Source organism: Bidens hawaiensis, unplaced genomic scaffold (assembly GCF_021521415.1).
Source record: "Bidens hawaiensis isolate Kalapana, Puna unplaced genomic scaffold, B.hawaiensis_p1.1 tig00013069_1, whole genome shotgun sequence".
In the NCBI taxonomy this organism is placed as follows: domain Eukaryota; kingdom Viridiplantae; phylum Streptophyta; class Magnoliopsida; order Asterales; family Asteraceae; genus Bidens; species Bidens hawaiensis.
This window is the reverse complement of record NW_027492097.1, coordinates 320,234-335,710: the sequence shown is the minus strand read 5'-3', so window position 1 is coordinate 335,710 and position 15,477 is coordinate 320,234.

Genomic DNA, 15,477 nt, shown 5'->3' with positions numbered 1-15,477 from the left:
TTTTTCCGGTGAAACAGTGACCGGAGAAGAGGAAGAAAGTGTTTTCTGGGAAGGGATTGATTTTGGTTTGGAAATATATCATAATCCCTCTTTTCTCGGGAGTTTGTTACAAGTTAGTTGAAAAACACTCAGTTTTCAGCCGCTGGTAGTTCTCGGCAACCATCAGTTCTGAGCAGTCGTTAGTTTTCGGCCACTGGTAGTTCTCGTTAACCATCAGTTCTCGGCAACCATCAGTTCGCGGCCACTGGTAGTTCTAGGCTCATCGCTGTTCTCGGTCAAGACTTGGTCAGCCTTGTGATTCTCAGTCAAAGATTGGTTAACGTTCAGGGTTCTCGGTCAACGCTCAGTGTTTTCGGTCAACCCTTGGTCAAAAGCTGTGTTCTCGGTTCTCCTGTTTCAACGCGTTCTCAGCACAGTCTGTTGTTTTGGGCTTGTTCTTCTTGGACCTAATTTTAATTGGACTTAAAATTCTCAATTGGACATAATTTATTTGGACTTAGTTGAAATGGCCCAGTTAACTAATACTAGTAACTCAACCAACTCGTCACTTCATCAGGAACTTGACTCCATCATGGGAACTGCCACTCGTATACCCCGTTTATTGTCCCGTGAGGGGTTCAGTGAATGGAAATTTCGTTTCGAACACTATTCCAAGATGAAAGACTCAAAGATTTGGAAAAGCATTGTGAGGGGACCTCAAAGGATCACCTATCAAAGGGATGGTTCAGACGAGGTTCTTGTGAAACCAATTGCTCAATATGATGATGATGACTTTGCCAAAGTTGAAGAAGATGAGAAAGCTCTTTCCACTCTAACCATGGCACTCTCACATGAGATTGCCCTTCAGTTTAGAGAACTTCAATCTGCTAACGAATTGTGGGCTGCACTGATAGAACTTTATGAGGGAAATGAAGATATGAAGAGAAGTCGTCAAGATCTATTGCGACAAAAGTTTAACATGTTTAACCATGTTTTGGGAGAGACATTGGAATCCCAACTTCAAAGGTTTATATCTCTCGTGACTGAAATGAGAACTGCAGGAATTTTTCTGCAAACCTCATAAATTAATAACAAGTTGGTGAACTCTCTGCCGAAAAATTGGGACATGAATGTTGCAGTTATCAAAAAGACCAAGGATCTCAACAGAATGAGCATGAATGAAATAATAGCCACTATTAAAGCCTGTGATATGGATGATAAACAGCGGGCAATAAATCACGCTAGTTCTTACAGTGCCGCTGGATATAACGTTGCTTCTAACAGTGCTATTATGTCTCAAGATAGCTTCTCACTGTTCAAGCCTACTCAACAACCACCACAGGGAAACTTCAAGATGTTTTCATCCACTCTAGGTAAATCATCATCATCCAATTCGCCCAAACAAGCTCCAGCGTTTTTCACCAAATCTGGTCAGTCTATAAATGATTCTAGTAAGACCACTCCCAATCAGAACTTCAGCCAGATTCCCACCATACCAAAAGAGACTCAAGAGAATATAGCTCTGATGGAGGGATTTAGGAATTGTTATCATGCTTTTCTGGCTGGAGATTTGGTTCAACCCGTGGTTGCTTCTGAACTAGATCAGATTCATCCCGATGATGTTGAAGAAATGGATATCTCGTGGCAAATTGCAATAGCAGTTTTCCGTGCCAAGAAGTTTACTAAAAGGACGGGTAGAAATAGTTGGAACATGCCTAATAACCAAAAAGTGGGTTTTAACAAAGAGACTCTCAGGTGCTACAATTGTCATGAGCTGGGTCATTTTGCTCGTGAATGTACTAACCCAGCTAAGGATGGAAATACGGAAAGGGCACTGGTTCCAGTTGGAAGTGCACGAGGTGAGGCTGAAGGTAGTTCGGGTAATGGTGAAAGAGGTATGGTTGCTCAACAGTTCTCTTGGGAAGGTCAGATGGCTGCGCTTAACATTGGAAATCAAACCGCAAACTTCGCAACTGCTGAAGACACTGAAGAAGAAAACACTGCTGAGGAGAAGGTCAAGGAGCTTCAGTTCGCATACATGGCTTTCACTTCTCCAGATTCATCTGAGGTACGTTTTCAACCATGTTCTCTAAATTGTGGTGAGAAAATAGAAATGTATAAGCTTCATAATGACAGTCTAAGTAGAGATATGGAAAGAATAAAATCAGAGAATTTTAAACTTAAGAAAAATGAAAAGGGCTTTCTAAACAAAATAGAATCACAGAACAAGGATATTAAAAAACTTAAGTCTGATTTTAGCATAAAAAGTTGTCACCATCTTGATGCTAAACAAGAAATCGCTGAATTAACTGCTAAACTGGAAGCCTCCAAGTTAGAAATCTTAAATCTAACTAGCAAGTTTGAAAACGCTGAACTTGATTTTAAAAAATTCGAGGGATCCAGTAAAGTTGTTAACTCAATGATTAAAAATCAATTGTGGTGGAAAGAAAATGAAGGTGAGGGGGTAGGATTCGTCAAGTTCCCCCACCTTATAACCACAATTATGTCCCTACCCCTGTCACCAAAGAACAGGAAGAAAAGATAAAGGACATGAAGTATGGTAAACAAGATAAGGGTAATGGGACCAGCTCCGCGAATGCTGGTCCATCCACTTCAAATATGAACGATTCTAATGTGTATACTTCATGTGCAGAAAAAGTAATTGTGAAGGAGTGGACTAATGAGGATGACGACCCTAGTTTTGATTTTGATAATGACTTTGTTTTTGATGTTTCTTTAAAACTTCATGTCTTAAATTCTGTTATTCCAATTTTTTTTGTGGGCTCTGTTTTAGAGAGCAAGGATTCTTGTGTGGTTGATTCGGTTGAAACTTTGAACTCTAATAATGTGGTTTCTAATAAAATTAAAAATTCAAAAACATCAAAAAATTATGTTGCACCTAAGTTTGTCAAGGAGGGATGCTCTAATGACAAACAAGGTGATAAGCAAAAAAGGGAGAACAAGAGTTCTCGCAAAATTAAGAAGACTGGTCCACACAACCAGTCCAGACAAGGAGTTGCCCAAAATGATTTTTTCATAAAATGACAAACTTATTTTAGTTGTGGCACTCCCGGTCATATTGCTAGAAATTGTCCACATCGTCCGTATGTTCCTTACTACGGATTTTATCAAAGGAATATGCCATACATGCCCCATAACGCGTACAGGCAAGGATTCAGGCATTATCAAGCTAGTTCCTTTGACGATGATTGGAATCGAAACAAATCTGGCAGGTTTAGTCCTCATCAGACAAAATCTAACATGTCCAACAGAAAAGCTAGAAACGGTGTTCCAAGTTCAAATTCTCACATGAACATTAAGGCTAGACCAAAACAGGAGAAGAAGACTGATTCGACTCCATCTACATCTAAAACACCAGAGATTATGACAATCATTCGCACCTATAATACCACATCATACAGACATAAATGGTTGCCTAAATCTCCGGCGAAAGTGTCTACTAATTCCATTTTTGATGATCAAAAGGATATGTCATGGCAGTCTGTGACAACTATAGATGAGTCAGGGTCACCCAGTGTAAGTATGGACTGGGTACCAAAAACTAACTAATCTCGTGCTTTGTGTAGGGACAATATGGAGGAATATCATCAGACCTTGGTATGTTGATAGTGGCTGTTCCAGGCACATGACAGGGGCTATTACTCAGCTGCACAACATTCAAAAATTTAATGGTGGGTATGTGTCTTTTGCGGGAGGAGAAAAGGGAAAGATCACTCAGAGGGGTACTGTAAGTAACGGTGTTTTAAAATTTGAAAGTGCTAATTTTGTTCCAGAATTGAAGCATAGTCTTTTGAGCGTATCACAAATTTGTGACAAAGATTTATAACTCATTTTACTAAAAAGGAGAGCTTAATTATGAAACCTGGTATAATTATACCAGAAGACTGGATTCTTGTTCGATCACAACGAAAAGATAATGCTTATGTGATCGACATGAACAAAAATGTTCCTGACGAAATAACTTGTTTGTTTTTAAAAGTGTCAGAACATAATGCAATGCTTTGGCACCGTCGGCTTGGTCATGCTAATACAAAAAATCTGAATCATCTTGCTAAAAATAACTTAGTGCGTGGTTTACCAATCAAGGATTTTGTGATTGTTGAAAAATGTGTGGCTTGTGCTTTGGGTAAACATCATCGAAAAACTCACAAGCCAAAATTGATTAATACCATATCGTCTGTTTTTCAATTACTTCATATGGACCTTTTTAGGCCCGTTCATGTTTTGAGTTTGTCTCGTAGCTCTTATTGTCTCGTTATTACTGATGATTACTCACGTTTTACATAGGTATTTTTCTTGTCAAATAAGAGTGAAACTGCAGATCTAATCAAGAAGTTCATTGTGCTCATGGAGAATCAACTGAATCTTAAGCTGAAGGGAATCCGTTGTGACAATGGAACAGAGTTCAAGAATGCAACTCTGAATCATTTCTGTTCAGAAAAGGGGGTGCTTCGTCAGTACAGTTCTCCACGGACACCTCAACAAAATGGTGTGGCTGAAAGAAGAAACAGAACTATTATTGAAGCTGCAAGGACAATGTTGTGTGACTCCAAACTGCTATTGTTCTTTTGGGCAGAAGCTGTTAACATGGCTTGTTATGTTCAGAATCGGGTGATAATCAACAAATCCAAGATGAAGACCCCATATGAGATTGTTTATGGTCATCAACCCACTGTTGCACATTTTAGAGCCTTTGGTTGTCCGTGCACTTTACTGAACCTTGAAACCACTCCAAAGTTTGGGGCTGCAGCCGATGAGTGTTACTTTGTTGGGTATGCAGGAAATACAGCTTACAGGGTCTACAACAAGTCCACCAAACAGATTCTAGAGTCTTTTGAGGTTCGTTGGCTGGAAGAAAATGAGACTGATGTTCGTGTTGGTCCCGACTTGTTATTTGACTACAATGAATTTTTCAAACCTTTCAATGTGTTTCCAGTCATCAGCACCGAACCTCTGTGTGGTCCCACAGTAGAAGCTGCAAAAGAGAAAACACAGACTGTATCTCATATATCTCCACTGATTGATGATGTTACAGATTTGAATAACGCTTCACCTGCCACTCATAATCAGTCCAACAAAACTCCAGAACCAGAATGCTCGCCAAACATGACTGAAATTGCAACTGATGTTGAAGGGGAGAGTTCTATTCGTCAGATCTTCGGGAGCACATTGTTTCCCAGTGACAATCCAAATGAATATGTCGCCAGCACTTTGTACTCACACAGCACGGCGACATCTGGATGGAAAAACCCTCTTGTTGATGATATTGAGAACCTGTCAAATCTACAATCTACCGGTGATGTCTCTGATCAGTTAATTCCATCAAGAATTCAGAAAGATCATCCGATTGAAAATGTCATAGGTCCCATTGAAGCGGGAGTGTCCACCAGAAGTCAGACAGGACACATAAACAGTTGCATGTTCTCTTGTTTCATCTCTCGAATTGAGCCTAAAAATGTAGAAATGGCTCTTCAGAAACAAAGTTGGGTTGATGCTATGCATGAAGAATTGAATCAGTTTGATAAGTTAAAGGTCTGGAGATTGGTTAAACTGCCGGAAGGAAAGAAAGCTCTTGATACTAGCTGGGTATTCAGAAACAAGCAAGATGACATCGGGGTTATTGTCCGTAATAAGGCACGATTGGTAGTTCGTGGTTTTCGACAGGTTGAGGGGTTAGATTACACTGAGGTCTATTCTCCAGTGGCTAGACTTGAGGCTATTAGAATTTTTCTGGCATATGCTTCATTCATGGGTTTTACGGTGTATCAGATGGATGTTAAGACCGCGTTTCTGTACGGAGAGGTCAAGGAGGAGATTTATGTTGATCAGCCACCGGGTTTTGTTGATTCTAAGAAGCCAAATCACGTCTACAAGTTAGACAAGGCATTGTATGGGTTACATCAGGCTTCTCGAGCGTGGTATGCTACATTGACCGCACATCTTCTTGATTATGGCTACAAGCGTGGAACCATCGATCAAACCTTGTTCCGGAAAACTATTGGAAAATATTTGATTCTCGTCCAGATTTATGTTGATGACATTAGAATTGGATCCACCAGCGCTGAGTTGTGCACTGAATTTGAGGGTGTAATGAAGAAGAGGTTTGAGATGAGTTCATTGGGTGAAACGACAACGTTTCTGGGTCTACAGGTTCGTCAAAGCTCAGAAGGAATTTTACTACATCAAGGGAAGTACGTTGTGGATATGCTGGTAAAGTTCGAGTTTCAAGATTCAAAGAGTGCCAATACTCCAATGGCGGAAAGATCATTGCTGTCATCTGATCCTGATGGGAGTCCCGTAGATCAAACATACTACAGATCGATGATTGGGTCCCTGATGTACCTAACAGCAAGCCGTCCCGACATCTTGTTTGCAGTATGCCAATGTGCTCGGTTCCAGGCTAATCCTAAACTCTCTCATTTAATTGCTGTTAAACGTATTTTTAGATATCTGAAGGGACAACCAAAGTTAGGCATTTGGTATCCCAAACAATCAGAATTTGATCTTTATGCTTTTGCTGATAGCAATTATGGTGGAGATGACATTGACAGGATATCCACGTCATCTGGCTTCCAGTTCCTAAGAGACCGTCTCATTTCATGGCAGTGCAAGAAACAACAGACGGTGTCTACTTTGACTGCCGAAGCGGAGTATGTTGCTGCATCTGCTTGCTGCTCTCAGGTTATCTGGAGCAAAAACCAACTGCTGGATTACAGTTTGGAATTTCTTGACACTCCTATTTTTTGTGATAATGATGCGGCCATTGCAATTGTGAAAAATCCTGTTCAACACTCCAAAACCGAGCACATTGACATCAAAAATCATTTTATTCATGATTGTTTCGATCGAAAATTAATTCACCTTGAACAAGTCCACACTGACAACAATGTGTCGGACTTATTTACAAAACTGGTCAGAACAGCAAAATTTAATGTGCTTCTCTGTTTCGAGGATTAAGTCTTTTTGGGTGTAAATTTGTACATATTTTTTTACACAAATTTAGAGGGAGAAAATCCAAAAAGTCAAAAATAGTGTGTGTGCGTTGTTTTTTTTTTACTTTAGAAAAATCAAAAATTCAAAAAGCAAAAATAGTGTGTGTGCGTTTTTTAAAAAATAAATAAATAAATAAATAAAAAATAATTTCAAGATTCATTCTCGCTTAAAATTATATCGGTTGCTCAAGTTTGAAGGACATATATTCGTATACGGTTGGTCCGGTGTTCTTGTAGTTTCACAGGATAGCCATTTACCCAACGACTGAATGCACCCGAGGCGATTATGATGTGTTTTGTGTCTTCTTTCACTTAAAATTATGTCAGTAACTTTGAGCTGGAAGGACATGTATGTCATACATGTTTGGTCCAGTTAACCACTTGTGGTCATACAGGATAGCCATTTACCTAAAAGCTTAACAGCGACCGGGGTGACTGAATCCTTAATACGCGTGTTTTATGTAACTCCATGGGAAGTGATATTACTATTCAGTTAACAGATTTTTGGAAGCATCTACATTTTTTTTAAATGAAAATTGATCCAACCTTTGGAATGTGATAGATAATTTGTTTTTGTGTGCCTAACGGGTGAAGTTATTAAGCTTAAAAGGCTCTAGATCAGTCACTAATATTGTATAGTAGCTTTCCATGGTGCGTAAAAGTTGAAGTGATATAAACTAAATTTGCTAAACTTAATGTGGAGAGTCATTTTGAAGACAGGTGCATGTCTCCAGATATATCTCTCCGAATGAAAGGCAGAAAAGCAATTACCCAGTCATACACGAGCCCGTTAGTGTCTTGATCACCAAAAAATACTACATTATTATGCTATTATTATTATTAATCCAAAAAAAAATCTGCAAAAGAGTTGTCTGAGTATTAATTTAATCCTTCAAAGTATTTTCTTAAAAAGGGTTTAAAGGGTTATAGTAGAACTACAGAGATGGGGGCACACAAGTAAGTCATGTCATGTCTCGAATGAAAGGCTTGTCAATTTACTAGCACTAAGTCCAACATTCAACCTTAAAACCTAAAATTTTTTCTTTATATAAATTATTTTGATCAAGCACTAGGGGGTTGGAGTCAAATTGGGGTGATCTGGGAAAAGCCAAATACGCTTTGAGAAGAGATAGGAGGCACCATAGGTCCATGAGTGATGTCCATCTAAGCTTTATGCCGAACTGAACCTTAATCATATCACTGACGCAATAAAAATCATGCTAAGTATGTTATACCTGCTATCAACCTGTTTCTTTATGCCATAATAACGCTGAACATGAATCCTTGTGACAGCCTCTTAAACGATTGATTCCATGTTCGGATCTTTTCATAAAGGGGCGGCGTTTTACTTAAACTAAATTTGATCCCGACTTTATGAATTCAAAGGGAGTTACTGGGTAAATTAATGTGGATTTCTTTCTTGTTTTTTTGTTAATTTTATTTTTTTTGTTGTGCCAATTTCATTTTGTTTCTTTCTTCTCGAAATTACTCTCCTCGAAACGGTTGAGTAAACTGAGTTTATTTTAAATTTGGGCTTTGAAAGTTTCTAGTTACTTTGGGTTGTTTGTTTTTGTTTGTTGGACCTTTCACAGGTCCATGCTTCTTTTAGGGTTCTCGGCCCAAGTTGGGTTTAATATAATGAAAGTTGAATTATTTCTTACTATCATTATTTTCACAAAAATCAAAAACTTTATCTCTCTCAAGCCTCTGAGCCGAAATCTAATTCATCATCTCTAATCTTTTTTCAAAAGTTGTTCTTCCTTCTTTGACTAACAGGTATTGAACAAAGATTGTACGAGATCTATGTACAAACAAAGGGTCATCTGATGATTGCCTCGAACTGATTTCATGAACATTTAGATGAACTAACAGCGGATTCATGAGTATCTAAGGGCTTTGATGTTTTTTGGTTAATCAAGTGTTTTCGGCCGTTTGGTTTGGTCAGTTGCAGGTTTTATGAAGTTTTTAAGGATCTCGGTGGGTTGAAGACGATTACACACTTCCCAAGGCGGAACCCAAGGAGTTCTCTGTTTCCAGCTGTCAAAGGGTTCTCGGTTGACTTTCGTTGACCGAGAACACTTTGTATTAACAGAGAACCCTCGTTCATGGCTAAGTGACAGAGAACCACTGTTCTCGGTTATTTCTTTGACTTTCGTTGACCAAGAACTCACTCTGCTGACCAAAATATCCTTATTTGGGCTTTACTCTCACTAATTAGGCCCAATCTTTTACTGTGTTGTGAGTTTGGGCCATTTAATGATTTTGTGGGCTTACATATGAATCCCCTTTGGGCCTTTTTTCAGTCTTACGGACCAAATCGTTCACTTGTCATAAACCATTGTTGAATACTGTCAAATTAAATTTATCTGCTTATCTAACTTGATGCGTTTGATGCAGAAATGGCTGATCAGAACTCGTTAAAGATTGATGACTCGCACAACGTAGTTGGATACTTATATGATCCACCCCTGATTCACAAGAAATTCAACTCTATGATTGTCAGTCTCAACACATGCAGGATCTCTCACGCACTACGAGAGAATCCTGTCATCTGCAAGAAGATAATCACGGACTTTTGGAACAATGCTTCAATCAACCGACGCGGACAAGATGGAGTCATATCCATAGATTCCAAAGTACAGAAGAAGCCAGTCCGTATCACTGAGGCCATTGTGAGAGAGGTGTTATTGTTTGGTGATCAACCTGATTACCCGACTCAGTACTCCATTGCTGCTGTTACAGAGGTTCTCACAAGAATGGATTATGAGGGCACCTATCCTCCGGCAATCAAGAAATTGTTTCTCCCGTACTGTAGATTCTTGATTCACACGTTTTTCACTTGCGTGTCCGGTAGGAAAGGGGGCTCCGATGAGATTAGTCATACTCAGATGTCTACTATCATTGCTCTGATCATGGATTGGGATTACAATTATTCAAAGTTCGTTTTCAATGAAATGATGAGCAATCTGAAAGGGAAGAAGAAGGAGATGTTCCTTATGTATCCAAGGTTCCTACAGATGATTTTCGACTCTCACTTTCCAGACCTTGTAAAATCTGTTGACACTATGGATATGAAATAATTGGGACCCAATACTTTTGGGTTGATGAAACAAAACTGGAAAGGTGCCAAGATCGTTTATCGGGGCCTTCATGCTCTGGTAAAATTTGGACGATTTGCTGAGACAGAAGCTGAGCCGGTCATAGCTCAGGTTGCTGATGAACACGCGGCACCAGTTCGACCGCGTGTTGCAACTTACGAGATTTATGATGATGAAGAAGATGAGACTGCACACCTTCAGTCAAATACCCGTCCAAGTACTGAGACCTTAAGCACTTTGGAAACTGTGAAAGCTTTGTTACAGTCAACTACTCTGAAGCCTCCTCAGACTGTTACTGAAATCAATGAAGAAGACATAGCTGAGGATACAGCCGCATACCTCGGTCCACGTAAATGAAGAAAGAAAGACCCGAGGCCTAGCGTGATAATCAGTGAATCTGAAAGAATCACCATACCATCTACTGATGCAACAACTAGCCCTCAACAATAAAATGTTCTAGCTGAGACACCGGCCCCAGAAATACAAGCTGAAAAAGATACACTTACTGTTGAGCCATCATATCATGATTTGTTGACTAGTGATTTTCTCAGTGAATTTGATTTTGAGACAGATATTCCCTCCGGTTCATCTGGCCCAGACACTCAGGGTCAGTCAAGCTCCAGTACGTCAGACAAGGTTGCCCAGATTCTGGCTACGTAGGAAGCTAATCTTCTGAATAAAGGTAAAGGTGTGGTTCTTGAAGATGTTCCTGTTGATGTTCATGCATTACAACGTCGGGTTTTTGAACTCGAACAAGATTCGGTAGTCAAAGATGTTCGTATTCAAGAGTTGGAAGCAGGAAATTCTGATAAAGATTCCAAGATAAAAGAACTACAGTCCAACATGGGAGAACTTACTTCCTTGTACCTTTATCTCCAACAAAAACTGTTTCAAAAGTTTGGAGATGAGTTTAAAGGTAGTGATGATGTAGCCTCCAAACTACCCAACGTAAGTCAATGTGGTAGTTCTTCTGCTCGTCCTATTGATAACATTGATGAGTCAGAATCGCTACAACAATACATGGATGCCCCCCCCCCCCATCTCCAAGGAGAAATCAGACAGAATTAAGAAGAATCTACTTGAAAAGGGGAAGAAGAAACTGCTAGTGATGAAAAACTCGAATCAGAATGTTGAATCATCGGATCATCCAGACAGGTTCGTTGTTACTTTTCAAAAGGGTTTCTCCGACAAATACGGTGATCGATCTGGAGTTCTGTCATGGGGTTTTGATGCGGATAAGAATATGTGGTGGGTAAAGAGGAAGTCAGGAACGACTGAGTACTACAAGAAGATGAGAAACTTTGGTTCATGGACCAAAGTGGATCTTAATGATCTGATTAATGCTCCATTCACCAATCCAACAAATGATAAACGCAGTATAGATTTCTGGAACTTTCTAAGAAGACAAGTCGACATAGGTTTCCCTGATATGAAGACGGCTGAGTCTTTTCTGAAGAAGGCAAAAGGAGTCCAGGATCCGAAGACAGGGAAAACAATGGTTAATGTCATGTGGCCTACCACAGAGAAGGCCACTCATATTCCTGTACCAGACAAAATTCCAGATGGCACGTTGGATAACATGAGATTTTGGATGTATGATAGTTTAACTGCTACAGTTGTCATCAAGCTGGCGAAAGGAAAAGGTCAGTTGAGATTTGTTGATCCATGAGACCTACTAAAGTTCAATGAAAGGGATATCAAGACTTTAAGTGCGATCCAAATAATTGCCGATCCGATCTTTGAAATGGCTGCGAAAGAATTCACCAGCATGGTAGCTTCAATTATCAGATGCAGATATTGGGCGGGTGCTTTGAAAGATGTTGATATAGACTACATGGAATATGACTAAAAGACAAAGCTACAAACCAAGGGGGAGATTGTTGGGCCTAGTTTATGTGGTTTGAGCTTAGTTTGTATTTAGTTTATTTGTTTTGGGCTTAGTATGTGGGCTATGATGTGAACCGAGAACACCTTGTGTTCTCTGTCGGCTTTTGTTTGTTTGGGCCGGCCAGGTTGTTGGTGACCCTATATATAGATGATATCTTGTATAGGGTTAAGGTTGTTCATTCCAAGTGACTGTGATCAAGTATTGTAAGTGCTTAAGCACCCGACGTATTCTTAATATACGTGTGTTTTGAAGCAATATTGTGTTCATTATTAGTACTTAGCCGTGTTCTTGAATCACCGAGTGTTGGTATTCCGAACCAATACTCGTTCTATTGATATCATAATTGTAGTGATCCAGATTCGGGACTTACAATTGGTACCATTCAAACCACGTTGAACGTTGGCACAATGTTTGTCACCTTCTACCCGAACTTCAACATGCCTCTCACCGATCCATCACTGTTTACCACCTTAAAAGCCCAGATTCAGATCGGAGGTACCCAACAGGTTAACACCTTTCAAGCAACCTTCCATTACCAGATGGCGTACAGAGTCCAAAACCACTGTTTAGACATCATGGTTCCCGGGCATGACTATTCAGGTGGCGTGTTGCTCATCAAAATCGATTGCAACGCAATGCCAACATTAACACATGTTCCTAAGCAATTATCCAGAGAAGAGTTCCTCAAGCTCCTCCCAAAAAAATGGATAACTAATTACGAACAAATCCATCAGGCTCCCGTCCAAACAACGACAGCTCCAACTTCATTCGGCTCCAGGACGGTCTTGTCGAACTCAAGTTCAAGAAAGAAGATAAAAGAAATGTCTTCTCCACGATGTACATGATGCAGCCTGTAAAGACCCCAGCCCCGACAGAACATTTCCCGTATGATGTGTGCAACTGCCAGTCATGCTTAGACGAAGCAGACAGGGTTGAATACGATGAAGATATACCTAAGAAGAAGAAAGGATCCCAAAGGTCTCTAAAGAAGATATATGAAGCGGGAAATCCAACAGTTGGTCTTCTTGGTGAACCATCGGGCAAGTTTGACTACTATGTCCTTTACGGTGACTCACCACCACAACCAACACCAAGACCAGCCAGCCCTTCATCACCAAAAGCCCCCCCTAAGCAAAAAGAAATGTTTGTCATCACATCCATTCCATCCACCTCGTCCCCAGAACTCCATATAGAGTTCCTGGCCCTGACCTCGTTCGAAGATCCTATACAGAAAACAAAGCATAGTTGGAAAGTTCAGCCTTCCAGTACTATGAACCCCACAGGATCCTCAAGCCAGATCACTGCTGCAGAAGCTACACCCAACTGGAAAAGTGAGAATGCAGTTGCCCAGAACAACGCTCTTATAGCCATCTTAGCTCAGCAGAACAGGTTCAGCCAAACCCAAGAAAGCTTGGTTGACATGGTGCAAACCCTAGAAGGTATCATTTATGAGCTAAGGACCAAGATGCTTGGTCTTCACAATGAATTACTCCAGTTAGTCAAATCAGATCCTGGCCCACAGACTCAAAACAGTCTAGTCCAGAAAGAAGCGGAGATGAAGTTCCTCAAAGCCCTGCTTGTAGACCTTGAAAGGCAGCACAAGCAACAAAGAACTTCAACCATGGCAGATGATACATAGAGGCTACCAAGTGCTCCGTTCGTCAGAACAGATTTTGATCCACAGCCGCTACCGATACACACGTGGTCAGAAACGTCCCAATCGATGAACCTCTGAGCGAACGAACAAGCTCAGATCAGAGCTAGAGCAAGAAAGTCATCCTCAAACCGTAGTGCTTCGTTAAGTAGCACAGACCAGAAACCGTCAAGCAGTTCTAAGAAAGACAAGCAGGTCAGAGATGATAGCATGATGATGGCCTACAATAAGACTCAGCATGACAACCAACGACCACCAACAGACGTCCCAATCATCAGTCATTCTGATGACGAATCGCGTGTTATATCTAAAGAACGGTTAGAATATTCTGACGTAGCTCCAAATTATGAATTTGAGCACTTATTCATGACACAGCCAGAAACCAAAGAGCAAAATCATATTGACTCTAATATAGAAGATGTGGAGTCACGAACAGAACCACAGACAAGTAAAAATGTGTTCTCCAACACAGACTCGAAGCAACAGTTCACCTTTGATGACATCCCGCCATCATAATGGCGCGAGAGATATGTTGAGATGCTAACATGGTGCTCTGCAGAATTGCAGTATTATGGCATTGACATGGTCATCAAGCGTTTCCTGACAAGATGTAAAGTAAGACTTATGGATTGGTACTTAAGTTTAGGAGCTTATCGGCAAATGCAGATCCAGCAACGTTCAACGGCAAAAGACTTCATGAATATAATTCACAATGAATTTCTGGGAAACCCAATAGAATTCACTGTGAAAGCACGGGATGAATTCCTGAAAATGAAGTGTTGCTCCTTCAAACAAAAGGACCTTGAAAGACATTATAACAGAATGTCCGAACGCTTCTACATCCTAAACGGTGTAGATGACGTAAATCTCAAACAAGTCTTTCTAAACTCGTTCCCTGAATCACTGTCAAACGATGTTTGCAGATACCTCGAAACAAAGAACATCCAACTCGCCCAAATCTCGCTTGGAGAGCTATACCAGCTAATCCTAAACGCCCTTTCAAGACTTTGTAACCAAAGAAAAATTTTGGCAGAATTTGAAAGAACTGGATAGAGCCTTGGATCAGCCTGTGATGATAAGCATCTCAAGATAAAATGCAAAGATAAATCTTACAACTGCTCACGTCCTTCCAAAAATTATGATGTTAATGAAGACTACTCATCAAGAAGAAAGAAGTCCCACAAGAGAAGAGATAAGGTAGAAAGAAAATGGAAATTCTTGAGCAGAAAATCAAACAGAGGGAGAAACACTAACAGATGTTATGTCTGCAACCAAAAGGGACACTTCGCAAGAGACTGCAAAGACAAAAAGAAAACCCAGGCCCTAATGCAGCAATCAACATGGTTGAGCCAATAGATGTCTCTGACTTAGAGTCCCTATATTCTCTTGATGACGAACCAAAGGAACAAACAATTTGCTCCATCAGGTATGATAATTCGAGTAGTGATTCAAGCGAATCAGACTCAAGTGACTCCGATGATGACGTCAGAGCAATGTACATGCTAACGTCATCTCACGACGAAATTTTCCTTCCAAAAGAAGATGAAGAGAGACTTCTTGTGGAAGACTGTCTGCCAACCTGGAAAAACAGTCAAGAACAGTTAACCACTGTTTGCACACTGTCGGTAAAGATTCCTGAAGAAACGGTCAAACGAATATCTTAGAAAAAGGAAGCTCCACTTGAAAAAGCAAAATGTGACTGTCAGAAGACCACATGCAAAGAAATCTTGAAAGATAAGGGATGGATAAAAGAATGGAATGATAAATTGCATTCCATTATTATGCTTGCAGGAATGACAATTTTCACTTAAGCAAGTATAATTGTATATTTTCTTTTAAGAGTGT